The sequence below is a fragment of the Kogia breviceps genome, chromosome 4 (genome assembly GCF_026419965.1).
Source record: "Kogia breviceps isolate mKogBre1 chromosome 4, mKogBre1 haplotype 1, whole genome shotgun sequence".
NCBI lineage: Eukaryota > Metazoa > Chordata > Mammalia > Artiodactyla > Physeteridae > Kogia > Kogia breviceps.
The window spans coordinates 146,647,586-146,666,042 of record NC_081313.1 but is presented as its reverse complement, the minus strand read 5'-3'; the positions used below and the strand labels follow the sequence as shown (position 1 = coordinate 146,666,042).

At 43.0% G+C, this 18,457-nt stretch overlaps 2 pseudogenes; one reads left to right on the top strand and one right to left on the bottom strand.

The window, feature by feature from the left end:
- Nucleotides 1–18,457, bottom strand: part of LOC131755466 (RNA/RNP complex-1-interacting phosphatase-like) — a 572,095-nt pseudogene that overhangs the window by 354,252 nt on the left and 199,386 nt on the right.
- On the top strand, nucleotides 600–15,568 carry LOC136794028 (centrosomal protein of 78 kDa-like; annotated as a pseudogene).

The following is an 18,457-nucleotide window of genomic DNA, read 5'->3' as shown; positions in this document are numbered from 1 at the left end:
TCTCCATGGAAACATCGCGGAAGCTTCTGGACTCAATTTCCTTCCCCATGTGTGAATGTCACTGAAAATATCCAACTCCATTCTGTCCCCATATTACTTCAGAAACTAAGCAAAATGAAGACTCAAGATTCTTTTCAAATAATGAAATGAAAATATAATGTGAGAATGGAACTGGGAAAATACCTGGTTTAAATTCTGGAAAGTACTAACTATACAATTCTGGATAAGTTGCTTCATCTTGCTTAGTCTAACTTAATGCGGATCTCACGGGATGTCATTATAATTAATTTAATATCTTTGTATAACGTACAGTGTTATGTAATTTCTTCTTGTTCTTCTTGAGTAAATTCATATCTTTAAGCAACTCACTTTAAAAAATAGTTACTTACTTGCTAAAGTACTCTCACCTTCTAGTGTCAGCTGAATTGTGTCCTGCTCAAGTTCATATGTGGAAGTCTTAACCCCCAATACCTCCTAATATGACTGTATTTGGAGATAAGGCCCTTAAATAGGTAACTGAGGTAAAATGAGGTCAAACGTGTGGGCTCTAGTCCAATATGACTGGTGTCTTTACAAAAAGAAAATATTAAGTCACAGACATGCGCAGAGAGAACAAAGTGATTATTAGTAACCACGATCATGTCCTGAATGCATGGAGTAAGTCACCACTTGCCAACCACCGTGTCAAGTCAGCAGAAACTACAGAAATTAAGAGCTCTCCGCAGAAATTCACACACTCGTGCACCAGGTAAGGGACCACAGGCACACGTTCATTCAGCCTTTCATGTGTCCCTCACGGAGTGCACGCTCTCTCCTGGGCGGGGAGAGCACAGACACTTATGGGGAGTTTTACTACTTTTAAAATGCATTGATACAACCATGTTTCACTTTTCTTTGGATCAGTCAGCAAACGCTTTTTGGAAACCCCAAATTCTCCACATCGCCTACCTTTCGGGCCGCCCTAGTCTCAAAGCTCACGCCCCTGCTCCTCAGGCCGGGTCCCCATGGGAGGCGGGGTTGCGTGCAGACGCAGGGCGAGCGCGCAGACGTCCACGAGCCCCGCCCCCACGGGGCCGCCCGGCGGTTTGAACGCAGCCCCGCGCGCGCACGTCGGGCGGTGAGGCTGGCGCCATGGGCCTGCGCTGCGCCGTGGCATGGAGGGGCTGGCATAGCTGCGGCCCGTGGCCCTATGTCGCCTGGCTGCGACGCGGGTCCTGCGCACGCTGCGGGGCCGCAGCCGCCGGGCAGTGGGCACCCGAGGGGCCGGGAGGCGAGCCGGGGCCCCCAGGCGGGTGTGGGCATCGTGTCCGCAGCCAGCGTCCCCGAGGCCGCGCTCGGGCCATGACCACTCGGTGAAGGTGCGCCGGAAGTGCGCTGCCGACCTCTTCTCGCGCTGTGAGGACCTGTGCGAGCTGCAGGACTCGCTGTCTCTGCTCGCCCTGTGCACTTCGCTGCGGGAGGGCCTGCTGGACTTAAAGCCGACCGCCTCCACGGGATGGACTGGGCGTCGCTCCTGGGCACCGTCTGCCCTTGATCTGTATCCAGAGCTTCTTCCAGCCACGGCTTGGCGAGACAGGTTTGTAGTTCCCGCTTCCAGGGGCTCTCGTGTGGGCGCTGCGGAGCGGGGTTTTAGATGGTGCAAGGTGAAGGGTGGTCACTCGAACCGGTGCCCAGTGCCCGGGTGTGCGTGCACTAGACGGGCCGTGCGGCCTAGGACTCCTGCCAGCTCGGTGACCGCGGTCGGCCGAGTGCCTTAAGGCTTCTAGGTCTCAGTGTTCTCATCTGTAGCATGGGCTGAACAGGACCCAGTCTCTGTGGCGGTTACAGGGATGCACTGTGTTCATGCTTGTAGGCTCTACAATGTAGAACACTTCGCACAGTTTGGAGCATCGTTAATTGTTGCACAGATGTTACCTGGTCTGTTGAATGACTTTGTCTGGTACAGACCAAAGCGATTAGGAAATGGATATATCCCAGCTTCATTCCCTTTCCATTAAAACAGGGCTCAGGGAAAAAAAAATCTTTTTTTCAATAGTCGTATCATATAGTAGAAAGAGCACCAGTGTGAAGGCAGCTTAGTGTTTGAATTCCAGGGCTTATGCTCTCTGTGGCCTGGGCAGGTTACTTTTGAACTGCAATCCCCACACTTGTAAAGTGACATTAAAAGCCACTCTTTCTGTGTGTTCTTAGAATTAATTAAGTAGGTTATGTGTGTAAAGTATCCTGGCACTTGACTGAGTTGTCAGAACCAAGGGCTGCTGGAGACGATGCTTCTGCCCTAGGTAATCTCCCCTTCTACTGGGCAGCAGGTAGACACAAGCATAGTAGTCAGTGCCCTGGAAGAAGTGAGTTCTGGTGTTGCAGAGCACAGAATCATTTTGTTTTTTAATTTAATTTTTATATTACATTGGGGTGTAGTTGATTTACAATATTGTGTTAGTTTTAGGTGTACAGCAAAGTTATTCAGTTATACATATATCCATTCTTTTTCAGATTCTTTTCCCGTGCAGGTTATTACAGGATATGGAGTAGAGTTCCCAGTGCTATGCAGTTAGCCCTTGCTGATTACCTATTTTATATATAGCCGTGTGTATATGTTAATCCCAAACTCCTAATTTATCCCTCCACCCCACCTTTCCCCTTGGCAGAGCACAGAATCCTAAAAGGGAATGTTCAGGTTAGGCTTCTTGGAGGAGGTGGCATCCTTTCTAAGGAGAGTAGAACCTCCTGGGGTGGCAGGAGGGAGCAGTGTGTCAAAGGTTGAGAAATATAAGAAAATATGGCAAAACTAATGTACTGGACTGGAACTCAGGGCTTGGGAAAGAAATGAGAGTTGATACTGGAAACCTAGTGGGGCCCAACAGAAAGGGGCCTTGGCTGTCCTGTCGGAAGTTTGGATGTTTATCCTGAAGGCTGTGGGAAACCCTAAAGAACAATGAGATGGACTTCTGGTTTAGAACACACTCGGACCTCCATGTGGAAGGCAGTTGATTGGGTGCAGGGTGAATTGTAATCTAAGGGTCCCCTTAAGTTATAAAAGGATGGACTGGATTTTGGAGATCCGAGAGAGAATGGGTGGGGCCTGGTGACCAGCTGGAAAAGGAAGGGCAGCAAACGTGGGTGACAGTTTACAGCTGCATCTTTTTGTGCGATACAGAGCTCAGTAGGAAGGGATTGGGGGTGGGGAGAGGATCTTACTCCATCTTCCGTGCTTTAGAGGGCCCTCATAGATGGGTCTGGGCCCAAGGTTCAGATCTGGGCTTTTTGCGAGGACAGGTGTTTGAAGGCATGCGAGATTCGTAGGTTACCCACAAGATGATACAAAGAATCATAGGTCTGAGAGTTTTTTAAGTGAGTATATTTGAGGATGTTTATAAGTTGAGAGAAAGTAGCGAGCAGAGGAAGGGTGTGAAGATTGAGGAGAGAAAATGATGGTTCATTTGTTTTCAGAAAGCTGAATACTTGTCGTGTGCCTGGCCCTTTTCTAGGATCTGGGGTTCACACCCAGATCATACGTAACATCTGTTCACACCCAGATAACAGATACCATCTGTTATCTCTTCTGCAAGGACAGTTCAACTCATCCCCTGGTGAAGAGAAGTCAGATTATTCTTTGCATCCCATTCAGGTGTAGGAACTGTTCTGTACCTCTGAAGGGACTTTACTTAACCAGAGAAATAAGTTAGAAATTAAAAGAAATTAGAGCTGGAAGGGACCTGAAAGGCCACGGTACTTAATTTTGCCTAATATTTTATATTGAATGTAAGAAAAGTTGATTGCAGAGCCCATTCTCTTCAGAGGTCCTTCACTGAACTTTATGTTTTTCATCCAGTGAGTCTAGCTTGTGGATTTTGGCCTCCTCCTAAATTTGCTTCTTCATCCATATTACATTTTGCCTGGACTATGGCAGAAGCTCCTGGGTGGTTTCACGGCCCCTGGGCTCAGTTCCTCTGAGTTCATCTGCCTACTCAGGTTGAGTGATCTTCTAACGTAAGAAGATACGCTTAAAATAATGCTGCTAATGGCTTGCCCACACAGAGTTAGTGCATACTAGCCGCCCAGCGTGTGCTCTGCACAGAGGCCTGTAGTCTGAACTGTGCTCTGCTAAGCCTCCTGGGGCTCTTTGACCCTGAGGAAGGGGAGCTTTTTGTGATCACTCCCTTTATCTAATCAGTCCTTCAGCAGCGGGGTGCCTTTTTCTAATCAGCGGAGGCACCCTTACTCAGCCATTGGTAGCCCCGGGCCTCATCACCTGTGGGATACAGTCCATGCTGTCTCCCAGGCTTGCTTAGGCCAGCATCTCTATTTTCCTTTCTGTCTGTTCTCACAGTTGGACCCCTGGCCTTTAAGTCATCGCCACCTGCAGTATTTACTGTGCCCAGCAGGTGTCAGCCTTGAGTGTCTTTGCACAGATGCTCCCTGTGCAGTTAATGTACCTTGTACTCCAACTCTGCATGGTCTCATCTTTCTACATTGTACTTCAGGGTTATCATGAAGCCGTCCCTTAGATATAACTTTTTGCCTCCATAGGAACCTCTGTGCATAAAGGTTATGGTACTTTATCTCATGTGATTGAAATTTTGAGTTTATACATCTCCTTAATGAAGGTTTAAGGGCAGGAGTCGTTTCCAATCCTTAGCACAGAGCAGATGCTTTTTTTTTATTTAGATGCTTTTTAATGGTGATAAAATATATGGTTTAAATCACTCATTTTACAATAATTTTGGTTTAGGTTGTGACAGAAATAAAGTTTACAGAAGTCATGTTCCTGCGATAAGAAGTAAAGATGTGACCTTCTAGTTGTGTAAAGCTCTTAAATTCTGAGTAAGTGCGTCGGTGCGCTAAGGAACATGGAACTACATGGCTAGTTGTGAGAGAGAGAGAAACTTAACTATGTTAACAAAGGTAAGCCTTCATTGTGTCCTGCCAACATTTGATAGTTGCTTTTGGGGCAAACTATAGCAATAAAATTTTAAACTTGTTCTCCCCATTAAAGGGATTGAATAAATCAGCCACTTTGGTGGACCTGTGTCTTGCGAATTGTCCACTTGGAGATAGAGGTTTAGAAAGTGAGTTTCAGTCTTGTTTAAGTCCCTTCTCATTAGACTGGCCTCATGATTTCCTACACACCACATTACTTCCTGTGTACCTTTTCTTGGTGTTGTTCATGCCTGGAGTGTCTCCTGTGCCTGCTCAAAACTTGGTCCATTCTCCTTTGTACCGTGGAAGTTTGTCATGCTGGCTACTGTCACAACTGATTTACTTAAGTTTCTGTTAAGCCACAAACCACACATTTTGTATATTTTCTGTATTTTGTGTTTGTCTGTATTTTTGTTTGTTTGTTTGTTTTGTTTTGTTTTTCGGTATGCGGGCCTCTCACTGTTGTGGCCTCTCCCACTGCGGAGCACAGGCTCCGGACGCGCAGGCTCAGTGGCCATGGCTCACAGGCCCAGCCGCTCCACGGCATGTGGGATCTTCCCAGACCGGGACACAAACCTGTGTCCCCTGCATCGGCAGGCGGATTCTCAATCACTGCGCCACCGGGGAAGCCCTGTTTGTCTGTATTTTAATGTTTCTCTTCAAGAAATGTTATGGGAAGGGAAATAGCAAGATGTAAAGAGCAAAAATGTCATCGTGATCTTTAAATTGTTAGAACATGTATCTGCAATCATAATTATAACACACTGTGGTATGTGTTAAAATAGGAAATATATGTCATGTCCCGTAAGAGCAGCAAACTCAGTGGTGTTAGTGGGGGTGTGTCATGGAAGTAATTACAAAGCTGGTGACTGTTAGTTGGATTCCTGAAACATTAGTGTGTGTTCCCTGTGTCCCGTAGTGGTCTGGAGGGGTCAGGAAGCCTGCCTTTCAATTTGAGGGAGCAGAGGGTTTGAGGTCCTCTCTCTTCTGTGGCTCTAGTATACTTCATAGCAGGTGATAAAATACTGGGTTTATAATTGACATTTAAATCACTGATTGATCATCAAGATTGGGAAGTATCATTGGAAATGAAAATAGGAAGAGTCTTCAGATTTTTAGGTTTTTCTTTTTTTTTCCTATGTCTCAAAAGGTATGTAGTATTTTACTGAGTGGTTGGGAATAAAGTTTGCAGTATTCAGTGTATTCAGGTTTAATATCTAAATACAATTAAACTGCTGCTGTTAACTGGAAGAACACTTTGTTACTGACAATTTTAGAATGCATCTGTTCATTTGGGAAGACTGTAGTTAATGATTTTATGAATGTGGCTATAAACCTCCAATAGACTCAAGAAAAGTAAATAAGTCAAGATTGACAAATGTATAGGCTCTTCATCTTATTGTGTGTGTGTGTGTGTTTTTCCCTTTTAGTTATTTGCAAAGATGTAAAGAACTCTATCTCTCTGAAGACAGTAAACTTCATGGGGTGTAATATGACATGGCAGGGAGCAGATCACATGGCCAAGAACTTAAAGGTGATTTTTTTATGTTTGAACTTTCATGAAAACATATGTGATTGAAGCACATTAATATATTGATACAGATGGCAGTTAATTTTTGTCTTTTGACACATGTGAGTGCAGCTTTCATTTTGTTGAAAGAATATGACCAGTTTTCAGTTTGGGATTCTACCATTTAGTAAAGATAGTCCACTTAATTTTAGAAATAAGAGATTTAATATATAATACCTCATAATATTTTTATGTATTTTTATTTACTGAAAATGTTGATTGTGATACTGTGAAAAATTATGCCATTCTAGTCTTCAAGACTTAAATCAATCAAGTGTTTACCAGCTGCTGTAGTTTATAAGCTAATAAAAATCACTACATCAGCAATTTGTAAATATAGTTTTTTAAATAATGCCTTAACAACTTTACAGTGGTTATAATGACTGTATTTAGGCCTAAAGTTATTTAATAATTTGACACGAAGCCTTTTTAATAGTTTGATGGTGCAGATCAGGGATGGGCGAACTATGGCTGGTGGGCTAGATCCAGCCTGTCACCTGGTAAAGAAAGTGTTTTTGGAACATAGTGGCACCCGTTGTTTACATGGTAGCTATGGCTACCTTCACCCTACGCCAGTGGGGTTGCGTAATTGCAACATAAACTGTATAGCCCACAAAGCTGGAAATGTTTAAATTTAGATTTTAAAAATTGAAAAATTCTTTGATCATATAGAGGGCAAGTCCGTTGACCCCTGGGATTGAAAACAGTCAAGAGCACGGGTGCCGAAGCCAAATGGCCTAGGTTCCAGTTCCCTTTCTCCCATTTCATAGCTAGTGACCATGAACCAATCACTTAAACTCTGTGCCTCATTATGAGGTTTAAATGAACTAATTTATATAAATAGTTTTTGATTTATTACAGTAATTATTTACAGTCATTGATTGCTGTTATTAGCAATCACTAATGTGTAAGTGATTGCTGTTATTTTTGCTTGGAGCTTTTAGAAGTTACTGTTAATAGAAAAATGACACTCATAATTTTCATTTTAGAGTGTCAAAGGCACTTTGAGTCCTTTATTTTCTCAAGAATGTGATAAGATTTTTTCATTTAAAGTCAGTGTTCTCTATTACCAAAATTTATTATATGAATATAAAGAATTGAATGTCTTTAAGACAAGACTTGTGGTGAAATGTGAAACCATTATTTTTCCCAAGGCACATCAAACTGGCTGTGCATAGTCCAGGCCTCTAAAGTCTGTGTGCATACCCTAGGTAGCACGTGAGATCCATTTTGTAACACAGTTTTTAAAATAATGCCTTGGACTTCCCTGGTGGTCCAACAGTTAAGACTCTGCGCTCCCAATGCAGGAGGCCCAGGTTCGATCCCTGCTCAGAGGAACTAGATCCCACACGCATGCCGTAACTAAGAGCCCGCATGCCACAACTAAAAGATCTGGCATGCCGCAACTGGAGATCCGGCACAGCCAAATAAATAAATAAATATTTTAAAATAATATTAAAATAATGCCTTAGATTTAGGAAAAGAAAATATTAGAACCTATTTGCCTTTGTATCATTTTCAAACTATCTGTGTGGTTTATAATGTACATACATTATATGTATAGAACTTCGTGTATATAATTTGTTAATAAATAAGATGCATATTAAAAAGTTTTCTTATGGGTTACCCTACCCAGTCAGGTGTTTGGAGACCATTGGAGGACAGAATGATGACATTTAGAGCCTCAGCAGTCATAGAATTTAGGACCAATTCCCTGACTTAGAAGTTAGGGAAGATAATTCCTAGACTGTCATTGAGTTGTCCAGCTTTATATAACTGTTCAGAAACAGGTCATCCAGTGGCTGGAATCTAATCACTGACGGACTAGAATCTGGGTCACTGGACTCGTAAACCAGAATGACTGTTTAATTTCTCAGCTTGATTCCCCCGCCATATATGCTTGATATGTGTGTGTGTGTAAATCTCTGACGTAATAAGCCATACTCAGTAGGCACACCCTGTTTCCTTATTCATGCATCTTAATTTCATCCCGTGAAATCTGTGAAGTATCAGACCACCAGAAGGCATGCAGACACCTGGCCTGAGAGTTTTCCTTCCAGGAGATCTGATCTTGACTGTATGGCTAGTTTGAGGCACGTCACTCTGAACTACAACACGCTCATTGGTGACCTGGGTGCAAGTGCTTTTGCGGAATCTCTTAGTGAGGATTTGTGGCTTGGAGGTCAATTCTAAAATTGAAACTATTGAATTTTTAATATGATATATGCTTAGCATTTGGCATGATACTGTTGTGATAGGATTGTTTTAAAGCCTCATTTTTCCGTTAGGTTTTATTTTGCTCGTAAACTTTGCCTATGAGTTGCATATATTCTTTATAGAAAATGCAGAGTTACAAGAGAACAATTACCTATAATCTTAATACCCAGACATAATCACTGTTCATTTTGGTGGGTATACTTTCAGTCTTTTTTTTCTATGAATATATTTTGTCCACTTGGGGATAACAAAAATAAAATTGTAGTATACTTGCTATTTCATATTCCTGCTTTTTTCATTTAATGATGTATCATGTAGTATTCCATCTTATTGATGTCCCATAGTTTAATCAGTTCTTTGCCATTCGATTTAGACAGTTTGCTTTTCCCTGTCAGAATCATTGTGAATACGTTGTATATACGTCTCTGTGTCCATCGGGATTACTTCTGTAGAGTAAGGAACTAGAAGTGGAATGACCTGAGTGTGACATACTTGTAAGACTTTTGATACACATCGCCGAGTTACCATCCAGAAATGCTATGCCAGTTTGTAGTCCACCCCAACAGTGGACGTGAAGCCTGCCTCTCACAAACACTGGCTTGTAGCACTTGTAAAAAAATGTAAAACTACAAAAGTGAGTACCTCTCCATTTTCTGTGCCAGTAGGATTACTCCCAATTTTGTAACTTTTTTCAGTTAATTTAGTATGAGCATTTTGGCATGTCAGTAAATTTGCATCTCCTGCATCGTTTTTTGCGATTGTTCAGTATTCCATTATGTGAGTATGCCACAGTGCACATAGCTTATCCATTCTTGTATATAAGCTTTGTCGAGTTTTTCACTTACAAATAGTACTCTGATATATATCCTTACCTATATCTCTGACTATTTCTTTTGGTTAAATTCTTAGAAAGAGAGCTGTTGGATCAAAAGGGTATAGACATGATTTCAAGGCTCTTCGTACAGAATCTTGGCTTAATCTGATAGGAGAATAACCACATTTTGTTTTATTTTGTATTCATTTGATTTACTGGTGAGGTTTACTGGCTGTTTGTATTAATCTGGCTATTTGGTTAATTAGAGCGTGTGTCCATTCTTCTGTAGTGAGAGCTTGTAAGGCTTGTATCATATCCTGTCAGATCCGTATGTCTGACTTGCTATTTCTGTGTGTCATGGGGGTGTTGAAAGATTCCAGTTACTTTAATGTGATGGTCCGCACAACACTTAAAAAAAAGACTCACCATAGTTTCCTTTCATGTAATAGTTTTAAATACCTGTGCTTTGGTGATGATCCCTTTGGTTTAAATGAGTAGTTTGTTCAGCCCCAGAACGACTAGAACTCATGATCAGTTTTTCTGGTTTTTGTCTGACTTTTTATGGAGAGAGTTCTTGACCATCATGCTTTCATGATAGGTTTTTAGTATGTATTGTCTGTTCACACATTGTTTGAATTTGTTATTATTTGTATCCTCTTAGACTTGTCTTTTTTGCTCTGAAACTAACACTTATTACATTTCTTCTATTTTGTTTTCCCCTTTTAAGTAGTTTCAAGTATGATTTAGAGCTGAAGATCATGATCCACAGAATGCCGTGCATCTCTGACCTCCACCAGTTTTTGCTCGTGAGGTTTACATGCCACTGCCGCCCTTGCTAATTATGAACTGAGATTCATTTTGTGATGCGTTTTGCTCATAGGTTATATACAGTTCTTCTTCTGTATACAGTTATACAGTTCTGTAATTGTAAACTATGTTGGGTGATTTATTGGTACTAAAGCCAGGGTTATCATTGCACATCCAAGAAGAGGTTTTTAAATTGGATTATGCATTATGTGTGTGCGTATAGGTTTCTGTTGTTTTTCCATACCCCAAATTACAAGCCTGCCATGACTTGTGTTGTGCAGGACTCTTCCACACGTGAGAAACTGAGAGTTGTCTATATGTTAAATCTGTAGAGTTAGCCAGTGACCTTTTGTCTTTCATCAAAAGCACTTGACCTGCAACACTGTGGCCTCACCAGTGAAGGAGCAAAGGCTTTACTAAAGGCCCTTGAAACCAGCAGAACTCTGCTCGTTCTGGTAATAAGAAAAAATCCACCTGTTGGTATGTGGTCACTGTTTTTAAATTGATTAACATATAGCAAAACAAAAAGATTTGTTCACGTATTGACAGTTTTTAAAACTTACTGTGTTCAACTTTCCTCATCATGTACAGTTGGCCCTTGAACAACATGGGGTTAGGGGTGCCGACCCCTACGCAGTTGAAAATCTGGGTAGAAGTTTATAGTCAGTGGTTCCACATCTGTGGATTCAACCAACCTTGGATCGTGTAGGACGATAGTACATATTTATTGAAAAAACATCCGTGTGTCAATGGACCCGCGAGGTACAAACCCATGTTGTTGAAGCTTCAACTGTACTTTTCTAGTTTTGCACTTCCCTTATGTTTTTAGCAGATGATGTACTGATTAAAGTGAATTATACTTGTAAATTCTTCTTATCTCTACTCTGAATAGAGGTGACTCTAGATACTAAGCCTGCTTCCACCGAGAGCATTATTTGTTTCCTCTGCAACCTCTGAATTCTTGCAAGGAGTACTTTGTTCATTTGTCAGATTCACAGGTAATTTTTTTTAATATCTTCTGTGTGCCAGATACAGGTTTAGGCACTAGGGCTAAAGCAGTGAACCAGACAGACAAAAGTCTTGCCCTCATGGAGCTTACATCCTAGTGAAGGAGTTCAGATGGCAATGAATAAACAGATAAGTAACATAATTTGAGATAGTAGGAAGTGCAGAAATATCTTAATGTAAGGAGAGTGAGGAGGGGCGGGTAGGACTCCATTGGATAGGTCTGTTAGGGGACAGCGTCACTGGAGAAGTGGCACTTGCACGGAGACCTGAATGAAGAGAGGAGCAAGCCACGGAAGATCCGGGGTAAGCACATTCCAGGACAAGGAGGCCGTGAGTGTGCAGGCTTGTGGGTGGGTGGAGTATTTCAGGAGAAGCAAGGAGGCCGACATGGCCAGAGGACTGAGTGAAGAAGAGTGTGGTATGACATGAGGTCAGGGTGCTAGCCAGGGGTCTGATCTTATAACGTCTCGAAGGCCAGAGTACAGATTTGGATTATTCTAAATGAGTAGTGGGTATTGAACTGGAAAGAGGCATGATCCAAATAGTATCTGAATAAGGTGAGCTGGTAGAGAGAATGGACTTGGGGGGATAAAGAAGAGAAACAGGGAGACCAGTTGGGAGACTATCGCAGTGGTCCAAATAAGAGATGTTTCTGGCTTAGCTTCGGTTGGAAGTTTGGAGCAAGTGAAAAGCGCTTGAATTCAGGTTGTGTTTTGAGGGTGTAGCTAACAAGGCTTGCCGATAGATTGGATGTGGGGTATGAAGGAAATAGTAACACGGAGACAAGTCATTGATGATTATGTGTGCAACTGGGTGGTATCACTTAGAAGAAGGGGGCCGATGGGAGGAGCAGCTTTTGCGGGAATATCAGGACTTTGGTTTGCTATCTTAGATGCCCTTTAGGTATCTAAGTGTCTGGACAGTGCTCAGGCTGTACTTTCTATCCAAAGGTATCCAAAGCCACTTTAGATGCAAAATGTTTAAAGTTGACCTTTGCTCCTGCCAAAATCTTACCCACTGTGGGCAGTCTGCAGTATGTCATCTTAGGTTTCTGAGGAAGAAACTAGAATACACAAAGGAGGAAATAAGTGTACAATTGCATAATGTAGATTCCATATTTAATTTTATGAGAAAAGCAATAATAGTTGGCTTTTTGTTTTAAATGGAAATAGCCACTCATTGGGAAATAATTACTCTAATTTCAATTTATTTGACTTTAAATCATTCTGTGATGAAAGCAGTTATGTAAAAAGGTCTGCAGAATGGAAGGAGTGCCAAGTCAGAGCTATATAACATGTGTTAATTCTCTCAGAAGAATTTCTCTTTGTTGGTTTTATTTTATTTTATTTTATTTTTTGCGATACGCTGGCCTCTCACTGTTGTGGCCTCTCCCATTGCAGAGCACCGGCTCTGGACGCGCAGGCTCAGTGGCCATGGGCCACGGGCCTAGCTGCTCCGTGGCATGTGGGATCTTCCTGGACCGGGGCACGAGCCCGTGTCCCGTGCATTTGCAGGCGGACTCTCAACCACTGTGCCACCAGGGAAGCCCAAGAATTTCTCTTTAGTGGCTTGTTTTTCTTTCCTTCTTAAAAGATAATTATCAAGGTACGTCCTGCCATCTTAAAACTAAGTTTTTATTCAAATGAAATGGCTTTTCTGTTTTTGAAAATGGTGTGTGATGCTTTAATTTAGCTTCCCAGAAATGCAGATTGAAGACCTTTTATTAACTTAAAATATCTTAATTTGCAGTGAAGATCAAACCCTCCTCAATTACCTGTAACTTAAATGGCATATTTATCATTTCTCTCTCAGTACCAGTGGATAAGTTCTCCATCGGTGAAGGAACCATCCAAAGCTGCTAGACAGAAAAAGAGAACTATAATTTTGGGAAGTGGTCGAAAAGGAAAAGCTACTCTTAGAATTGGCAACTCTTTCTTTTTTTTTAATGCTACTAGAACTTATACCCCTTATATGTCCGGTGGGCTAAAATTAAAACAGCCTTAATTGTTATGCCTCAACGTTTAATTATTTCCTGAATGGTTAGCTATCAGTATTATTTGTGGTTCTTATGGAACGCACCTAGGAGGTTCCTGACACATAGTGTTTAATATGTATTAGATATTAATTCTACTATGATAAAGCTCTTGAAGTGACAAAATCCATATCCAGATATGAGGTCACCTTTTCTCCCTTTCACGTGGGGTGCAGGCCTTGGGAAAGAGAGGGAAGCATGTGATGTGTCTAGTGACAACCCCAAAATAAAATAAAGCAGGCAGAGGTCTTGGCGCTTTACAGATATGAATAGCTTTTCTTGTCATCAGAGCCCTGTAAACAGACAGTGTAGTACAGCAGCGCAGACAGATTAGGGTCAGGTACAGCGGGGAAGTGGATCAGGCAGGATAAGAACATGCGGAGAGTTGGCGGGGGCTGGTTCCAGTGGCTTTATTTACTAAAGAAACAACAAAAATCACAGATGATAATGATGGGTTTTTTTTCCCAAATATACGAATCAGTGGAAAAATTAGAAATGATCATGTTCAGAATTGTGATCAGTTGTGTCTAAATATGTAAAAGTCAGCTACTTTCCCATAAGCCAGAAATAACAATAAAAAACGAGGAAAGATCCCATTCGTAATAGTCACAAAAATTAGTAAATATCTAGAAGTCAGTTCAGTGTTCACCTGAAAAAGTCAGTTCAAAAGGATAGATGAAATATTTTAAACATACGTGTTAACATTAATAAAATATAATATTATCCTATTACCCATCAACATATAAAGCCACTGGCAGAGGGAAAGACAGATCGGTGGAAAAGTCCAGAAACTGGTCCCTGTTTACTTGAGAATTGTATTTTAACTTAGACAATTTTAAAGTCTAACTTGACTTTTTGTCTAATTGACTGATTGAAGCATTGCTAATTCATTTAAACAGAAATTAGATATTGGCATCACAGCATACACAAATTCTAGTCAGTCGAAAAGATGCAAATGCAGCTAAATGCAAGAAGCAAATACACAATACAGGAGAGAATTTCTGTGTAAGTGTAGGGAGTACAGAAGCCTTCCTAAGTAAGCCATAAAACTCGGAGGCCATAAACTGAACGATATTTAATTACATAAAAATTTAAAAGTTTTCTACAGTTAGTTCGAGACATAAACAAAACAAAATGACAGACACAAAAGTTTGGTAGTGTATTAACATATAATGGTGACTGTTGATACAGAGAAGAACCCACCAATAAATGAAAAAGGATAACCAAATTTTATAAAGGCAGGGGGTGGTTTCTAACTGTATGAGCAAACCACTCAGAAGAAACACAGCTGGCTACTACACAAATGAAGAGGGGCCAACTTCTTTAGGAAATGCAGGTTAAAACCATGGGATTTTCTTCCCTCTGATGGGCAGAAATTCTAAAGACTGATAACATCTGGTGTAGACGAGGGACCAAACACACTTTGCGTATGTTAAGTATAACAAATGTGTTCAAATTTGGAGCGAGGCTTGCAGCATCCATCAAAGTTCAAAACTCTCTTGCTCTTTGACCAAAGACTTTTACTTCTAGGCACCTGCCCTCTGCCAGTACTCTGCCTTGCACAGAGCGTGCATCAAACAGGCACCCGCAAGTCCGATGAGGGAGACTTACGTAATGGGGAAACTCTAGCGACAACCTGGATGTCCTTCGGGAGGGGTCTGATGAAGGAAATGAGGATCCATCCGTGGTAGGGAGGAACGTGTGTGTGGAGCTCGGGGAAGGCCTGTGAGCAGACTGGGAAGATGGCCTGATACGTCATCAGGTCCAAAGGGAAAAGAGCAGGTGTAGAAAAGGACATGTCTCTTATTCCACTTAGAAACCCACAGTGTTTGTATTTGTAAATACTATATATGTATATATGTACATATTGAAACACACATATATACATGTGTACACATTTGTGTATCTGATCCTGAAAGTGCACAAAAGACTGTTAATGGCAACCACCTCTATGGAAGGGAATAGATCTTTGTATTTTTAGTCTAGTTTTCCTAATCGTGTGCAAATTTAGAGTTAAATTTTTATGTAAAAAATTAGGCAGTCAGGAGAGGCCTCGTGACTCTTTTGTGGGCTTCTCTCACCTCAGGATGCACTCTCCGTGCCCTTTCTTGTTTCTGGTTTGTCTTTTGCAGCAGACACCACTGAAAGTAGCATCTTGTCATCCCTTGCCAACCGCCTGCGGTTTTCTTGTGCCCTCTAAACCCTCACCACCTTTGTGAGCTGCTGTTTCCTGCTGAGGTGGAGCCTTTCCCCTCACATACACCCCTCTGATACCTTGGGAAGTCCCGGGGTTTCTCAGTGGGCATTCTAGAATACTCATCCCAGAGATGCAGTGGGTTTTTCAGCCACATGCATTTGGGGAAAACTGTGTTCCTATATGAATTATCCTCTTGGAAGTCCACGATTCACCAGAGCTCTTGAGACGGTCTAGGAAGTTGAGTCAAGAAACCCTTGTAGCCCTGTTAATTCAGGATTTCCTAAATTTCTGTGACTGACTGTGGTACTGCTTTTTCGGTCACAACCATCCTCATCAGCTTCCATCATAGACTCCCTGGGCAGCGCTGCTCAGACTCTGTCCTGGAAGCTTTATAGTCCCAGGATTACCCGCTGCTTCCACGCCCACCCGGCCCCGTGCTGGCGCTCTGTCAGCCTGGCACCTTCTCCCTGCCCCCAACTCATTCAGGCCACAGGCCCTGCCCCCGCTCTGGGATTTGGTGATAACGCCTGGGAGCGGTGGCCCAGCACAGCCCACGGCAGTGCTCCGTGTGGCTCACAGGGTTTAATACACACAATTGGACCCCTTAGTGGAACATGGGAAGATGACTTAACTGCAGGTGTCTTATTTCATAATCCCCGTGTCTCTGAAAGTGGGAGAAACACACTGGGAGGGCCATATGTTTTAAGTAAAAGGGAGACTCTGTTTCTCTGTGGGAGTAAAGAACGGGCCCTCACAGTTACCAGGTAACATAGGGAGTTTGTGCTGAGTCTGTCGTGTTGGGCCTGTTATACTCATTTCTATGACCCTTGGGTCCCTATTGACATTTGCATTTACTGCCCATGCTTGAAACTCCCCAGCGTCCCTGTCTTGGCCACGAGCCCTGATTCTGTGGACCTAGAAGTTCTTTGTGGGAGCTTTCTAGCAGGCCTTTCCCCCAGTGTCCCCACCTCCAGCCCCTATGGCGGTCGTAGTGCTTTTTCGAAAACACAGAGCTCCTTGTTGTGCAGACCTGCATGCTCCTCGTTGATCCGATCGATCCAGTTCCCAGGAGAGCGTGTCTGCAGGGCCCTCTGCGGTCTGCAGTCGTGCCGCCAGCCAGGCACCCAGCACCCCAGGTGCTGCAGAGAACTTGCTGGGGTGCCCCGTGCCTTGGCAGAGACAGCTCTCTGCCAGATGCCCTTCCTTCGTCTCCCCCTGTCCTGCCCCTCCCACCTCCCTTCCTCTGAAACCTTCAGCCTTCTGTCTGGCAGAGTTACTTGCTCAGCTCTGTGCTTCCACAGCGCTGGTCCTGTGGCTTTTGAATTCCCTCCACAGCCGTTTTGCCAGGTTGTGAGCAGCTGATTCCCCTTCATCGTTTTCTTCCCTCAGCCCCACACCAGGGACGCTCTCGGGCACCGTGCAAAGTTAATCTTCAATTTCTAGTTGTTATGACGTTGTTGCTGTCATGGTACCACCTACGTTCACAGTAGGATGGGTAAATGTGTGGGGGACGACTGTAAATACAGATTCTTTGTAAATGCAGGTTCCTAATTCTTCCCCCTTGTAATATGTTTTCCCCTTAAATCACGTGTCCTTTTAGCTGCTCCAGCTCTATCATTGGACTGTCACCTGGGGTGCCTGAGGCAGCAGAATATCAAAGAGGGTAGACACTAAATTTTTAATGTAAATGTCAACCAGGATACCTACTAGCTGTGCCAAGGGGGGCCCAGAATTCAGGCTCAAAGCCTATTACCAGATAGTTGGTTTCCCTGCTTGTGTCTCTTCTGTCTGTCGCCGTGCACTTGACTCCTATTAACTTTAACAGGAATTATATGTGTGCCCTGAGGGCCGAGCATAGCTTTGAATGGGGGCTTCCTCACACTGCTTTTCTGTCTTGTTTATTTTTAATGAATCCCACCCTGTAGAAGTGGAAGAATGACAGGATGTGTTTGAGAAAATGGACAGAGGTATTACATGTTTTCCCTGTAATCCAGAATAGCATGCCAGCTCTTCTTCTGTTTGTCTCCTTTGGTTGTCAGTGGAAGATAATTTTGGCTTGCTTACTTTCCAAATGAGAATCTGAAGTCCAATACAAACGTATCTGAGGAGAAACGTGACCCATTCATTTTTGAGCGTCTGTATGAGCCCTGTGCAAGGTGCGGAGAATAAAGAGACAGATTTATTGACTTCAATAGATATGTACATAGCACTGAATGTGTTCCAGACACTGTTCTAAATTCTATCAGTTATCTACTTTTGCATCACAGAACAGTTCAAGACAGTGACTGAAAACCACAGCCATTTCTTGTGCTCAGGATTGTTTTCAGTCAGCAGGTGGGGCTGAGCTTAGTGGGGTGGTTTCTGCTGCTGGTCTCATCTGAGATCACTTATTCAACCAAAGTCATCTGGTGATCCACCTAGAGTCTAAATGGCCCCCCTCATCTGTCTGGCAGCTGGTGCTGGCTGTGGGTTGGGCCTGTTATTTCCAGCAGGCTAGCTCGGGCTTGCTTACATTGCAGTGATATTTTCAGAGGGCAGGTAGAGGAGCTGCATGCCCCTTGAGGCCTCCGCTTGGAAGTTGCACAGCATCACTCCTGTTGCAGTCTCTTGGTCAAGGCGAGTCCGCAAGGCCAGCCCAGATTCAAAAGGTGTGGAGCACTAGGCCCCACCTCTTGCTGGGAGGGCTGCAGAGAATTTGTGGCCATTTAGTCCTCACATCAGAGAGGCACAACAGAGAGATTGAGTAACCTGTTCAAGGTCACACAGCTCGGGACAATACAGTGTTTTAAGTGCTTTGACAGTTGCTGCTCATTATCTTTAAATCTTACAGCCACTATTCGGACCAACTTATTGTTTTTCTCTGCATCCTTGTAGAGAAAGGGTCATTCACAT